The sequence below is a fragment of the Pelodiscus sinensis genome, chromosome 3 (assembly GCF_049634645.1).
Source record: "Pelodiscus sinensis isolate JC-2024 chromosome 3, ASM4963464v1, whole genome shotgun sequence".
NCBI lineage: Eukaryota > Metazoa > Chordata > Testudines > Trionychidae > Pelodiscus > Pelodiscus sinensis.
Window position 1 is genome coordinate 160,476,686 of NC_134713.1, and position 12,593 is coordinate 160,489,278.

The 12,593-nt window shown below is 48.5% G+C and overlaps 1 protein-coding gene across 1 annotated transcript in view; it reads right to left on the reverse strand.

Moving 5' to 3' along the window:
• CLIP4 (CAP-Gly domain containing linker protein family member 4) overlaps window positions 1-11,121 on the reverse strand; it is a 110,112-nt gene extending 98,991 nt beyond the window's left edge. Inside the window, exon 1 of the mRNA XM_075925360.1 lies at window positions 11,003-11,121. The gene's annotated coding sequence lies outside the window, so the exon portion shown is untranslated. The remainder of the gene's footprint in view (window positions 1-11,002) is intronic.
• Between the last annotated feature and the right edge of the window lie 1,472 nt (window positions 11,122-12,593).

The window sequence follows — 12,593 nt, forward strand, 5'->3', positions numbered from 1 at the left end:
TTCCAGTTCCCAGAAATCAATAGGCAGCCGGTTTAAAACAAACCTAATGAAGTATTATTTCACACAACTCAGTCACCCGGTGGAGCTCGTTGCCTGGGGATGTGAAGGCCAAAAATATAACTGGGTTCAAAAAAGAATTAAGTAAATTCATGGAGGATAGTTCCATCTACGGCAATTAGCCAAAATGGTCAGGGAAGCAATGTCATGCTCTGGGTATCTCTAAGCTGCTAACTGTAAGAAGCAGAGACTGCACCACTTAATAATTGCATAGTTCTGTTCACTCCCTTTCAAGCATCTGGCACCATTCACAGTTGGAAAATTGGGCTAGAAGGACCATTGGTCTGACCCACCCAGTACGTTCTTAGTCTTGTTGCATGAGGTTCTGAGTGGCCATGACGTACAGTATAGTGATAAAATTGACAACCTTTTGGCCAGGGTTTTGTTACAGTGGGTACGTCTAGACTACATGGTTCCATCGACGGAGCCATGTAAAGTAGTTTACTTGGCATAGTCAATGAAGCGGGGATTTAAGTAAACCTTGCTTCATTAAAATAAAAATGGCTGCCGCGCTGTGCCAACAATCAGCTGATCCGGCACAGTGCGGCAGTCTAGACGCGGCGCGGTTGACAAGGGAAGCCTTTGTCGACCGCTCCGGTAAATCTCATAAACGGCTTCCCTTGTCAACTGCACCGTGTCTAGACTGCTGCGTTGTGCCAGATCAGCTGATTGTCGGCACAGCGCAGCGACCATTTTTTATTTTAATGAAGCGGGGTTTATTTAAATCCCCACTTCATCGACTATGCCAAGTAACCTACTTTACATGGCTCCGTCGACGGAGCCATGTAGTCTAGACGTACCCAGTATGTTTTGTACAACCTTTGTAATTGCACTCAAATCCAACATTACTGGCACTATATTGTTTTATAAGATTGTATTAGTGTTTGTAAGATTTTTTTTTACGGTTGTAAAATAACCCAGAATTGATATGTATATAAGTGAATATACTCTCTTTCACTCTCTGTACATATGTATATACTAAAAATGCACATATTTATTCAAATATTGCTGATTTCTTACCCAGAGTGTTAAACAATACTCTATGCTATAAAAATAAAGGGCATGTTTTCAAGTGCATTAAGTTAATTTTGGTTTGTTTTTAAGAGGAAAGGACCCTTATGCCAATTATTTTACATTGAAACTTCATAAAAAAAATACAATCCCCTAGGTAAAAAGATTGCAAGTGGAGATTGCTGCATAGCTAATAACTGTTCTGACTTATTAGCCCCTTTGCTCTCAATTTAAGCTCGGTTTGATAGTAGCGGACAGCACTGTACTCATTTCAATTGAGATTCTATGCAAATTACTGCAAACACAACCACATTGAGGAGGCAGCAGACAAAGGGTTAACACTGGGATGTGCTGCAGAAGAAGCTGGCACACACCATGCCCTGATGTGCACTCTGTGAAGCTAAATGCAAGGTAAAGTTGCATCTGTGCTTCTAATCACATTTCACTTGTCTTGCAAGAAGGTTCAAACAGTATCAGCTTTCCAGCCAGGAACTGCTGTTTGCACAGCCATGTGCACTGAGCAGCACTTCATCTGCTGACCTTTCTTAGGCTGCGAGCTGGTCCAGAGCCAACTACCAGTGACACTGCTTAAATCTGAAATAGTGTGAAATGACAAGACCCTTGGCATCTAGAGACAAGAACCTGAAACCACTATAGACAGAGCTGATTGCTTCCTTTGCCTTCAGAAACAACTCTAGCTCTTAGAAACAAACTTGTGAATACTGCTCAAGTTAGCAATACCTTATGCAATAAAATAGTTAATACCAATGATACTTGTATTTCTAGAACTTCTTCCATCCAAGAATCCAAAGTATTTCATACGCATTAATTAAGTCACCTCTGCAAGCCAGATATTAGAGGGGTAGCCGTGTTAGTCTGAATCTGCATAAACAATGAGACATACTGTGGCACCTTATAGACTAAGGGTATGTCTACACTACAGCGTTATTTCGAAATATCTAATTTCAAAATAGTTAATTCAAAATAGCTTATTTTGAAATAACGTGTTTACACACAAAATGCATTTCGAAATAGCGTTTTGCTATTTTAAAATAGCGTGTTCACACTGAGTGGACATTGAATCGCGTTTTTAAGGCTGGTTGGAACCAGTTCCGGCAGGGCATCAAGTCAGGAGTTACTTTGTGTGGCTGCTGCCTGAGGCTGTCTGAGGCCTGTGCTTAAAGGGACCAACCGCCCCCCCCCCCATCGTGCCGGTTCTCAGGTTTCCCTGCTTGCTTGCCTACCTCAACGAGGGACAGCAAAGCATTTTTGTCTCTGTGTGCTCTGGTTGCCCTCACTCGGGACACCACAGCACTCTGCACCATGGAGCCAGAGCTGCCCCCGGGCACTCTGGTGCCTCTCTTGGACGCGTTACTGCAAGCCTGGCTGCACTTTCTGCAGGCTGCCATCCAGGAGGTACGTCAAGGGGCTGTCAGTATCCAGGAGGCCCTGGGGGAGAGCTTCCACCCTGAGGAGCACTAAGAGTCTCCCTGGTCTGCCCCACTGGGGGCTTGTGCCTCATTCATCCCTCACGTCCTTCCACTTACCCCTCCCTAACCCCCCTTCCTGATGTCAAATAAAATATAAGGATTTTCATGAACACAAACTCTCTTTATTTAACAAAACTGGGCAGGGGAGGAGAATGAAACTCTGGTGAGCCTGGGGAAAGGAGGCAGGATAAGGGAAGAGAGAGAGTGGGAGAGGGGAGGGGGAAACCTAGGAGGAGGGAGCTAGAAGGGGGAAGCAAGGGGAAGAAGGGGGAGGGGAAGCTCAGGGTGCTGCTGTTGGTACCCCTCCACTGCATGGGTGGGCCTGCGGAGCCCTCGGGTGCAGGAGCATGTCTGGGGGCGGGGTTTGCACCTGCACATGCAGCTGGTGAGGCTGTGGAGAAACAAGAGAAGTGGTCAGTTATCCCTGGGGACACAGTGGGTGAAGCCCAGCCCCCCTCTGCAAGGTGAGGATGCCCATTCCCTGCACCATCAGAGCCGATGTGCTTGCACACAGACCATGTTCGGAATGTTCTGTTATTCCCGGGAGTGGGAGCTGCTTCGAGACCACACCCATGCCCCTATGGTGTATATAGTGTGTGTGTGTGGTGGGGGGAATATGTTCCCTGCCTCTGTGTAGAGTGTCCTTGTGGAGGGAAGGTGTCTTGCTGTGTCCCATCTCGGAGTCAGGAGAATGTCATGCCTCCTCACACACACATGTGGCTAACAGGGTAAGGCCCCTGTGTGGCAGCCAGCTGGGGCCACATGCCCAGGGGTGGCAAGGCACATGCTCACACATGCACAGGTTACTGCATGATCTGTGGACAGCAAGGCCCATACACACAGTCCCTGGTTTCCATCCCCCCTCCCCCCTGCATAAGGGGACTCACATGTTCTTGCTTCCCTGGCCTGAGATGACACCAGCGACAGATCTGCTGGGGTAGCTCAGGAAGTCCTGGCTCAACTGGGTGGTGATGATGGCCTCCTCTGGCTCCTGGCTCTCCTCCTCCTCCTCCTCAATGCCCTGACAGGGCCCTCTGCCCCAGGGTTGACGACCACCCTGGGGACACAGACCGTCCCGCCCCCCAGGATGCAGTCCCGGGTGTCAAAATAGGGGCAGGTGTATGGGTCTGCCCCGGTTGAGAGCTGCCCCCTGTGGCCCTGGCATATGCCTGCCTAAGTGCCTTTATTTTCATCCGCACCTGTGTCTGGGTGCGGATGTGGCCTTTGCTAGCAATTCTGGCAGCTATCCTGCCATAGATGGCCGCATTCCTCCATCTAGTGCAGAGATCATGGACGTTGGGGGCATCCCCCAAACCTGAATAAGGTCCATAATCAACGCCCTGGACCAGGAAGGCGCCTGCCTTCTCTGGGCCCTGGCAGGTTCCTGGGAGCTGAGGGACTGGTCGTGGGGAGCGGTGGAAGGTTGGCTGCCGGTGGCTTGGTGGCTCATGTTTTGGGGCCACTGGGTCAGGGGCAGTGACTGCTGGCTCTGGGCTGGCAGGCAAGGAGCTGGCACAGGCACTGTGGCCAGACTCTACCTCTTTAAGAGCTCCGGGGGGAGAGGAGTTCTCCTGGTTGTGCCCAGAGTGGCCACCAGGGCACTCTGGGAAGGGCTTGAGGCCCCTTATTTCGAAATAAGCATCTACACAGAGCTTATTTTGAAATAGCAGTTTCGAAATTGGTGTTATTCCTTGTGGAATAAGGTTTACCAATTTCAAAATAAGCCCTCCGCTATTTTGATTTACTTTCGAAATAGCGGTTTGGCTGTGTGGATGCTAGGAAAGTTATTTCGAAATAACGGCTGTTATTTCAAAATAACTTTGCTGTTTAGACATGCCCTAACAGATTTATTGGAGCATAAGCTTTCGTGGGCAAAGACCCACTTCGTCTTGCATGTAGTGGAAGTTCTCTGCAAGTCAGTTATTCTGAGAAGCAGTTGTTACCCCAGTATTAGATGGGGAAGAAGCTGAGTTACAGAACAATTTAGCTGCAGATCCATAAAGGCATTTAGGTGGCAGATTTAGACACCTAAGTCAGAGCAGAGGGACTGGACCCAGGTCTCCTCACGTGCGGGTAGGGGGGTTTACCTAACCACTGGACTACAGACTCTGTGTCTTTCTTTTCCTCTCCCCCTGCTCCAATGGTCCAATCTGGATAAATACCTAAGTAGTCGTGAGGCAAGAAAGAGATACTTCTTCTATAGCCTTATGCTTAGGGCATCCATCTGGGATGTGGGAGACCCAGCTCCCCTGCTCCAGTCACTCATTCGTTATTTGTCCACACAGTGGATCAACTTCACCAGGAAAGACTAAGGGAGCCCGGCACCATAAAAATATCCCACAGCTCAGTGGGATTAGAGCACTTTCCCGAGGGAGACCTCTATTCCAATCCTTTTCCCCTTCTGCCTGAGAGAGGAATTTCTCAGGGCCACCCACATCCGAAAGAACGTGGGGGTTACAGTGGATGAGAAGCTGAATATGAGTCAACAGTGTGCCCTTGTAGCCAAGAAGGCTAATGGCATATTAGGTTGCTGTGACAGGCCGCCAACGGCCCGCACGTTGAACAGCCAGAGCCACCGGGAGACGAGCGGGGCCATGGGCAGAACCCCCCCCGCACCGCGGGGCTGCCGGAGAGTGGCGGCGGGGCCGGAACCTGCCACCGCGCCTGCGCCAGTGGGAGGCTACTGGCCCCTCCCCCGGAAGGGCTCAGGGAGGGGCTGTTGCAGGGAGTGACAGCTGCGACATGGCTGGGGGAGCTGCCATGTCATCGAAGGGGCGGGGCCTCCAGATCGTGTCTGGCCCAGCGGGCCATTTTAAAAAGGCCCACCAGCAGAGAGCAGGGGGGCAGCCTCCTCCCAGGGAGGTAGAGACGTACCGGGGCCCAGGACGACCGGGTGCGTGCCTGAGACCGGCAGGTGGCCCGTTCCTAACCCAGGGGCTCCCGGGACGGCCCCCGCGGCTGGCCAGCCCCAGGTCGGAGGATGACCAGGACAAACCCCGCCGCCCATGGAAGGAGCGGCTCGGCCGGGACAAGATCCGCGGGAACAGAAGGACCCACGGGACTCCTGCGGAACGACCTCAGACCTGGAGCCCAGAATCCCGGTAAGCGCAGGGGTACTCCAGGGGCCAGGGGAAGGGAGGAATCAGCCCGGGGTGGGGCCTTCTGGCAACAGTAGGGAGATGTGTTACGGGAGGAAACACCCCCCGTCTGCCGTGCAGGGATGACCGCGAGCCCCTGCACTTAAGGCCCCGGGCTGGGACCCGGAGAGAGGGTGGGCCCGGGTCCCCCTCCCAACCTCCCACGAGCACCCAGCCCCTTCAGAACTGGAACGCACACAAACGTGCGAACTGTGGCGGCCGGACGGCAGGGCTGGCCAGGGCATCGCCCCTCGGAGGGGCAAGAATCGGGGCGCAAGCCCATTCCCCCCTGCTAAGGCGGGGTATAGACACGGGGGCCGCTGAACCCCCCTCTCCTGCCCTGCAAGGAGGGGGTGATCGCACCCAGCTTACGGGACGCACGACCGAGAATCCCGGCTGGGGGCCTGGTTAGAGGATGAAGGGGTTCGCTGAGTCTCCCTGCCCGCCCGGTAGGGGGTGATCGCACCCCATGACTCATCTACAGTTTCATTAGAAGGAGCATTGCCAGCAGATCCAGAGATGTCATTATTCCCCTTTATTCAGCTCTGGTGAGGCCACATCTGGAGTATTGTGTCCAGTTTTGGGCTCCCCACTACATAAAGGATGTGGATGCATTGGAGAGGGTCCAGTAGAGGGCAACCAAAATGATTAGGGGGCTGGAGCATATGACTTATGAGGAGAGGCTGAGGGAGTTGGGTCTGTTTAGTCTGCAGAAGCAAAGAGTGAGGGGGGATTTGATAGCAGCCGTCAACTTCCTGAAGCGAGGTTCCAAAGAGGATGGAGAGAGGCTGTTCTCAGTAGTGACAGATGGCAGAACAAGGAGCAATGGTCTTAAGTTGTGGTGGGAGAGGTCCAGGTTGGATATTAGGAAAAACTATTTCACTAGGAGAGTGGTGAAGCACTGGGATGGGTTAGCTAGGGAAGTAGTGGAGTCTCCATCCCTAGAGGTGATGGCCTTGACAAAGGCTTGACAGTCTCGGCTTGACAAAGCCCTGGCTGGGTTGATTTAGTTGGGATTGGTCCTGCCTGGAGCAGGGGTCTGGACTTGATGACCTTCTGAGGTCTTTTCCAGCTCTATGGTTCTATGATTCTATGAGTGCTCAAACCACTGAGCTAAAAGTGTTGGGGGGAAGGAAAGTATGTACCCACTAGCCATCTTTTTCTGTATTATTTTGTGTAGCGTGAGGCAGACACCTACCTCATTTCTGCAAAACACATCTCACCTGCCCAAGCTATCTGACTCCAGGCAGCCAGTTCCCATTCATGAAATGCCAGGCAGAAATAGGCACCTGTCTTCAAGTGAGGAGCGAGATTTAGCCTACACTCCTCACCAGCATCTCCCATTGGCTAGCTTAGAGCATGTCTACACTAGGAAATTATTTCGAAATATCTATTTTGAAATAAGTTTATTCCCCGAGGAAAGCAGGAGTACAGATTTCAAAATAACCAGCCTGTTGTTTTGAAATAATGGGCTTGGTAGTGTGGATGCTCCACTTGTTATTTCAAAAAAAGCGGGTTAGGAGGCTCCTTGCTCAACATGCTGGGTATTGTGGTTTGTAGTCTAAGGTGCCTGTCTCTCCCCATTCATTGTACTGGAGCCTAGGTGCCCAGCTCAGGGTTTGTGGAATGCAGTGTATTCCTGTGCCTAAAAGCAAGGCATTGTGAGGCTCAGCATTGCAATGCCCAAGTCCCTTTGTGGATGCCAACCACTTACTTTGTGAATGACTTGCTCAAACCATCTTGTATCACCAGTTAGGGAGTTGCCAGTACGTCCAGAAAAGACACTCTTTTAGAGCTGATTCAACCATTCTTTCCTCGCCAGATAAACTTAATTCCATCCAGGGTTAGTGTCTGAGTGCTCCTTCCAGACAAGACGTTAGCTTTTAAGGGCTAACTCCACCATTGTACTTAAACGCTGCAATACTGCATGTTGCAACACTTAATCCTTAGGTATTCTGCTGCCTAGTGGAACCTCAGCCCTGAGTTAAGCATGGGGAGACTTAGATGCCTGAGAAAGGATTTCATAGAAGCCTACATGCTGATAAGGGGGGGGGAATGACTAAGGCTGCCAGAAGAGAAATTGAGAGGAAAGGGCCCAGATTCATAAAGGTGCTTAGGTTCCTAACTCCCATTGATCTGGGTATCTGACTGATGGGCTAGAGGGAGGCACTTATCTTCACTTCTCAGCTGTGAACCTCTCCTGGAATTAGGTGACCAAAGCCAGGTTTCTCAAAAAACCTCACCCCATTCGAGTACTCATCTAAATCCTGGTCTCCCATATAAGTGTCCTGGCCACTGGACTATGGATTATTCTGAAGTGGCCTCAAGTTCTCATATTGGTATGGTATAAATAATTTAGTCCTTAGGGTACAAATGTGAACTTGTGTCTCTCACAGTACAAGTGAGTGTTCAGAGCTGGGACATGGACAAGGATACACACGCCTGATCCTGAAAAAACCCAACTCACCCCAGCTGTCATATGTGAAGGCCTCAATCCTGTAGGCATGCACTGAGAACACTGATCCCCACAGGCAAGAGAGATGGGGAAACATCTGCTTGAGAATCCTGTTTTGGGATGCTAAGTTTCAGTGAGGCCCTGAGCAGCTATTCAGCTGTGGGCAGATTCTGTGCTTAGGCAACTTTGCACACACCCACTGGTGAAAACTGTGTCCCTCTGGGGTCAAGAGGCAGCTGAGCAATGGATGTGAGAACATCAGCAGTGTCTTAACATTGGACTTAGGCTCCTAAAGAGGCAGTTGGGTCCCTAAGTACTATTGTGGATCTAGCCATAAGATCCTGCGTCTTCTCCATAGACATGGAAGTTGTCATAGTACTTTTAGGCCATGTCAAACCAAAACTCTGGGTTACAGCATCCAAACATTTTGGATCAGGATCCAAACTTCTCATCACAGACCCACTGCCATTTATGATGAATAATTACAAGAACAATGTCACAAACACAGGATTGTGACTTCAGCTGAGGAATAGGTGGCAGGAGTAGGGAACAAAGATGACAGACCTAGCAACAATTTCATACTAGAATAAAATCAGTCTCCTGCACTCCTCTTACACTTGCCTATTCTCTGTCCCTTTATACAGTCTCACCCCTGTTCGTTCAAAAACTTTCGCTTTGCCTCTGCCACCAGAAATAGCCTCCTGGTCTCCATGGTATTGACAAACTTCATTTCAAAGTATCTTTTCCCACCACTCAGACTCTCTCTTTGCTTACATTTAACCCTATGACTGCATTATTTAACATTGTCATGCCTTTTAGGCAGTCAGTGATATGAAAGATGCAATACGGAATATATTATTTTTTAATTTATTGCTTTGTCAAGACTGCACCAATATGCTAAAAAAGAGGCAACATTGCCTGTTGATAAGATGCTTTCTAAAAGTTTTCTATGAGGCCTGAATTGCTGTTTAATCAGTTGTATAATTAACAGCTTTGGACATTGCAGACATTGTCATCAGTTCTATCATTTTTCTCGATTATTACTATTGGACCTCAAGCCCCAGTTGAAGCCAAGGCCAGTTAATACGGACCATGGCCTTCCCCAAAGCACTCATTACAATGCTGTGAACCAGATGTTCCTGCCTTTCCTCCAGCAGCACATAGATCCTACAGATAACAGGGCTGAGACTTACTATACAGCCCGCAACTTAAAATCTGTACCAGCTAGACAGCTTTTAAATGTTAGGCAAAGAAGTTAATCTTATTGGACAGTTTCCACTTTGCAGCCCCACCTTCCTCTCAAGCATAGTATCACGTTTAACACCTCATATATTCTCTACTGTGAATCAAACCCTGTAATGGCAGAGGACTGGATACACTGACCAAATAGGTTTCCCATCTCTACTACCTCGGAGCCTGTTGAGAGTTTCTTTCTTTTGGTGTATGCCTGCAAATATAGTCAGTATAAGGATGGGGATTCTGGGCAAGAGGTGAATACTTCTCTCCTAGCTCTTTTGACTATAAACTTTTAACAGTATTTTGGCTCTAACATGGCTCTTTTCATCATCTGAAAATGTCAAAGAACATTATATCACATTGGACCTCACAAAAACTTTGGGATGCAAGTATGCATTTTCCCCACTGTACAGAGGAGGATACACAAAGCATAGAAAAGTTATGTGATACCCTTGTCCATGCTATTATTAGTTCCCACAATAGAAGAACTAGAAGACACCAAATTAAGTTAATGGGTAGCAGGTTTAAAACTAATAAAAGAAAGTTCTTCTTCACACAGCGTGTAGTCAACCTGTGGAACTCCTTGCCAGAGGAGGCTGTGAAGGCTAGGACTATAACAGAGTTTAAAGAGAAGCTAGATAATTTCATGGAGGTTAGGTCCATAAAAGGCTATAAGCCAGAGGATAGAAATGGTGTCCCTGGCCTCTGTTTGTCAGAGGCTGGATAAGGATGGCAGAAGACAAATCGCTTGATCATTGTCTTCGGTCCACCCTCTCTGGGGCACCTGGTGCTGGCCACTGTTGGCAGACAGGCTACTGGGCTAGATGGACCTTTGGTCTGACCCAGTATGGCCGTTCTTATGCTCAATGAGATAGCCAAGTTCATTCATCTGAGGAAGTGGGCTGTGCCCACAAAAGCTCATGATACCATCTACATGTTTTGTTAGTCTCTAAAATGCTGCAAGACTAGGTATTGTTTTTTAAGTTTTTTCATGCTCACTGAGTCAGTGCATAAGCTGCAAATAAAACTGATGAGTCCTAACACTCAGTTCTCTACTCTGATCATTAGACACTCTGCTAGACAACAGTCCATGTAGCAAATTGCCACCTGCTATACAGGATCTAATAGAGGAAAACTAAAATAATCCAGAAAAGAATATGGCAAATCAAAAAGGAATAATACAATCTTGCTGAAAAAAACATGAGTATTTATCTTGCAAATTTCTCTCTCTGAGATGTGGTAAATAATCTGCTTCTAGAACACTGTCTCCTGCATTAATGGAATCTGACCATTCATTGTCAAGGTGTCTTCTGTGGTACTGAGACTTAGATACATTTTTTGTACCATAAATAAAAATACCAGACATTTTTGGCTGGTCTGAACAGCTGTGCTGCCATGTAAACACTCATTAAAAGCATGGCTTTGTGTCCACAGGGAAGGGAACAATGCAATGCACATGGTACTAAAATCATCTCTAGGATGACCCGATATTTTTAAGTAAATTCCAGTATTGAGGATGGTGATTATAATATTAAAGATGTCTTGGTATATGTCCTAACCTAAAGTCTTAATCAAAATAGGTTTTCAGTACTCATCCTCATTGCTTGGTCTCTTACCTGGCAGCAGTCTCACTTCACAGAAACCATTCTGCAAATGCGAGTAATCTGCAGGCTGCCACCTCAGCAAACAGTCTCTGTACAAGGAGCTCACAGCACCTCTCACTCCTGGGGAAGGATGGAAAGTCTGTGCTGTACACTAGAGTATTGGCAAGAGAGAGTGGAAAAGTTGAAACTGCATCTGCCTGAACTGCACTGGCTCTGTTGACAAATAGAGGATTTCAGTTTCTAACCCTGCCACGGTCTCTCAACCTTCACAAGGTCAAAGGAGTTGGACTGGGCTTTGACATACAAGATAGGAAATCTCAGGCAAGGTGGAAGCCAGGAAGCACATCTAGGCAGTTGCTGTAACTCCCAATCCTCTTGATTGAGTAGTCATGTCCCCCCACACAGTGTCCCTCCTGTATGCAGTGAAACCCATCATAAGTGACTGCTCAAAGGGATCAGCAAAAATAAGTTAGGTTCCCTACAAAAGGCAAATCTTTAACTAATGTTAGATAAAGTGATGGAAACCTTCAGGATCCTTTTGCTAATTTAGCTCAACTGCTCATTTTTGTTTTTCTCTGAGGCATTGCATAAAGGCCTCAAGGGGCTTTCTTCTACTTGAGATTTTTTTAAGGGTAAGTCTGGCCTACCACTGTTTTGCCTGAAAGACTTGCAGGGCAGTTGTGAGGATAAATTCATGGTGTGGTGATGTTGACCATATCAGTACTTGTGTGGATTGTGATGAGGTGATTCCATTCTTCCCTGTCACCTATGAACTATCCCTGCTTGGGTTGTGTACAGCCATCAGGATTAGGCCCATAAGACCCAGGACATTCAACAGCATACAAGAGACCCATTGGAAAAAACCACCAATTTATAAAGATCACATATACATTTCTGCCTGTTGAGATATTATTGTTCACACTGAATTATGGACTGTTTTTTCCAAGTTATAGGGACAACACTAGTTACAAATTAAACTGCTGGTTTAAAAGGCCCAGCACAAACTAATATGAAACCAAATGCAATTTTTAAAAATAAGGATCTAGACGAGAGGCCTCCAAACTGTCAAACACACACCCCTAGCAGGGCATGGAGGAACAATCTGGGGAGTGAAGGCACAGTGGGCCCAGGCCAGCCCCTACAGCGGAGTGTGGAGGCAGCACCACCTGCTTTGCAACACCACCCACTCCCAGCCATAAACCAGGCTCCCGGACTGGCCCCATCCCAGCCTGAGTGCGGTTCCACACCCAGCCATGTGCCTGGCTGCTGGCCCCCAGCATGGTCTAGGGTTGCCAGGTGTCCGGTATTCACCAGGACAGTCCGGTATTTGCGGGCTCCGTCCGGTTAAAAAATAAAAAACCAGAAAATACCAGACACGTGAAATGTTTGGTATTTCCTGATTCCCTCAGACGGAAGCCCAGCGGGGACAATTTTCCCCTGCTGCATCTGGCAGGGGCAGGGGAGTGAGGAGCGCAGCAGAGTCGTAGCGAAGGGGGGCAGGAGAGGGCACTTGCCGGGCACCGCGCTAGGGGGAGCGCCGGGCTGGGGTGGGAGCAGAGTGCACGCTGCTCTGGCCCACGTGACCAGCAGAGACCCGAGAGCT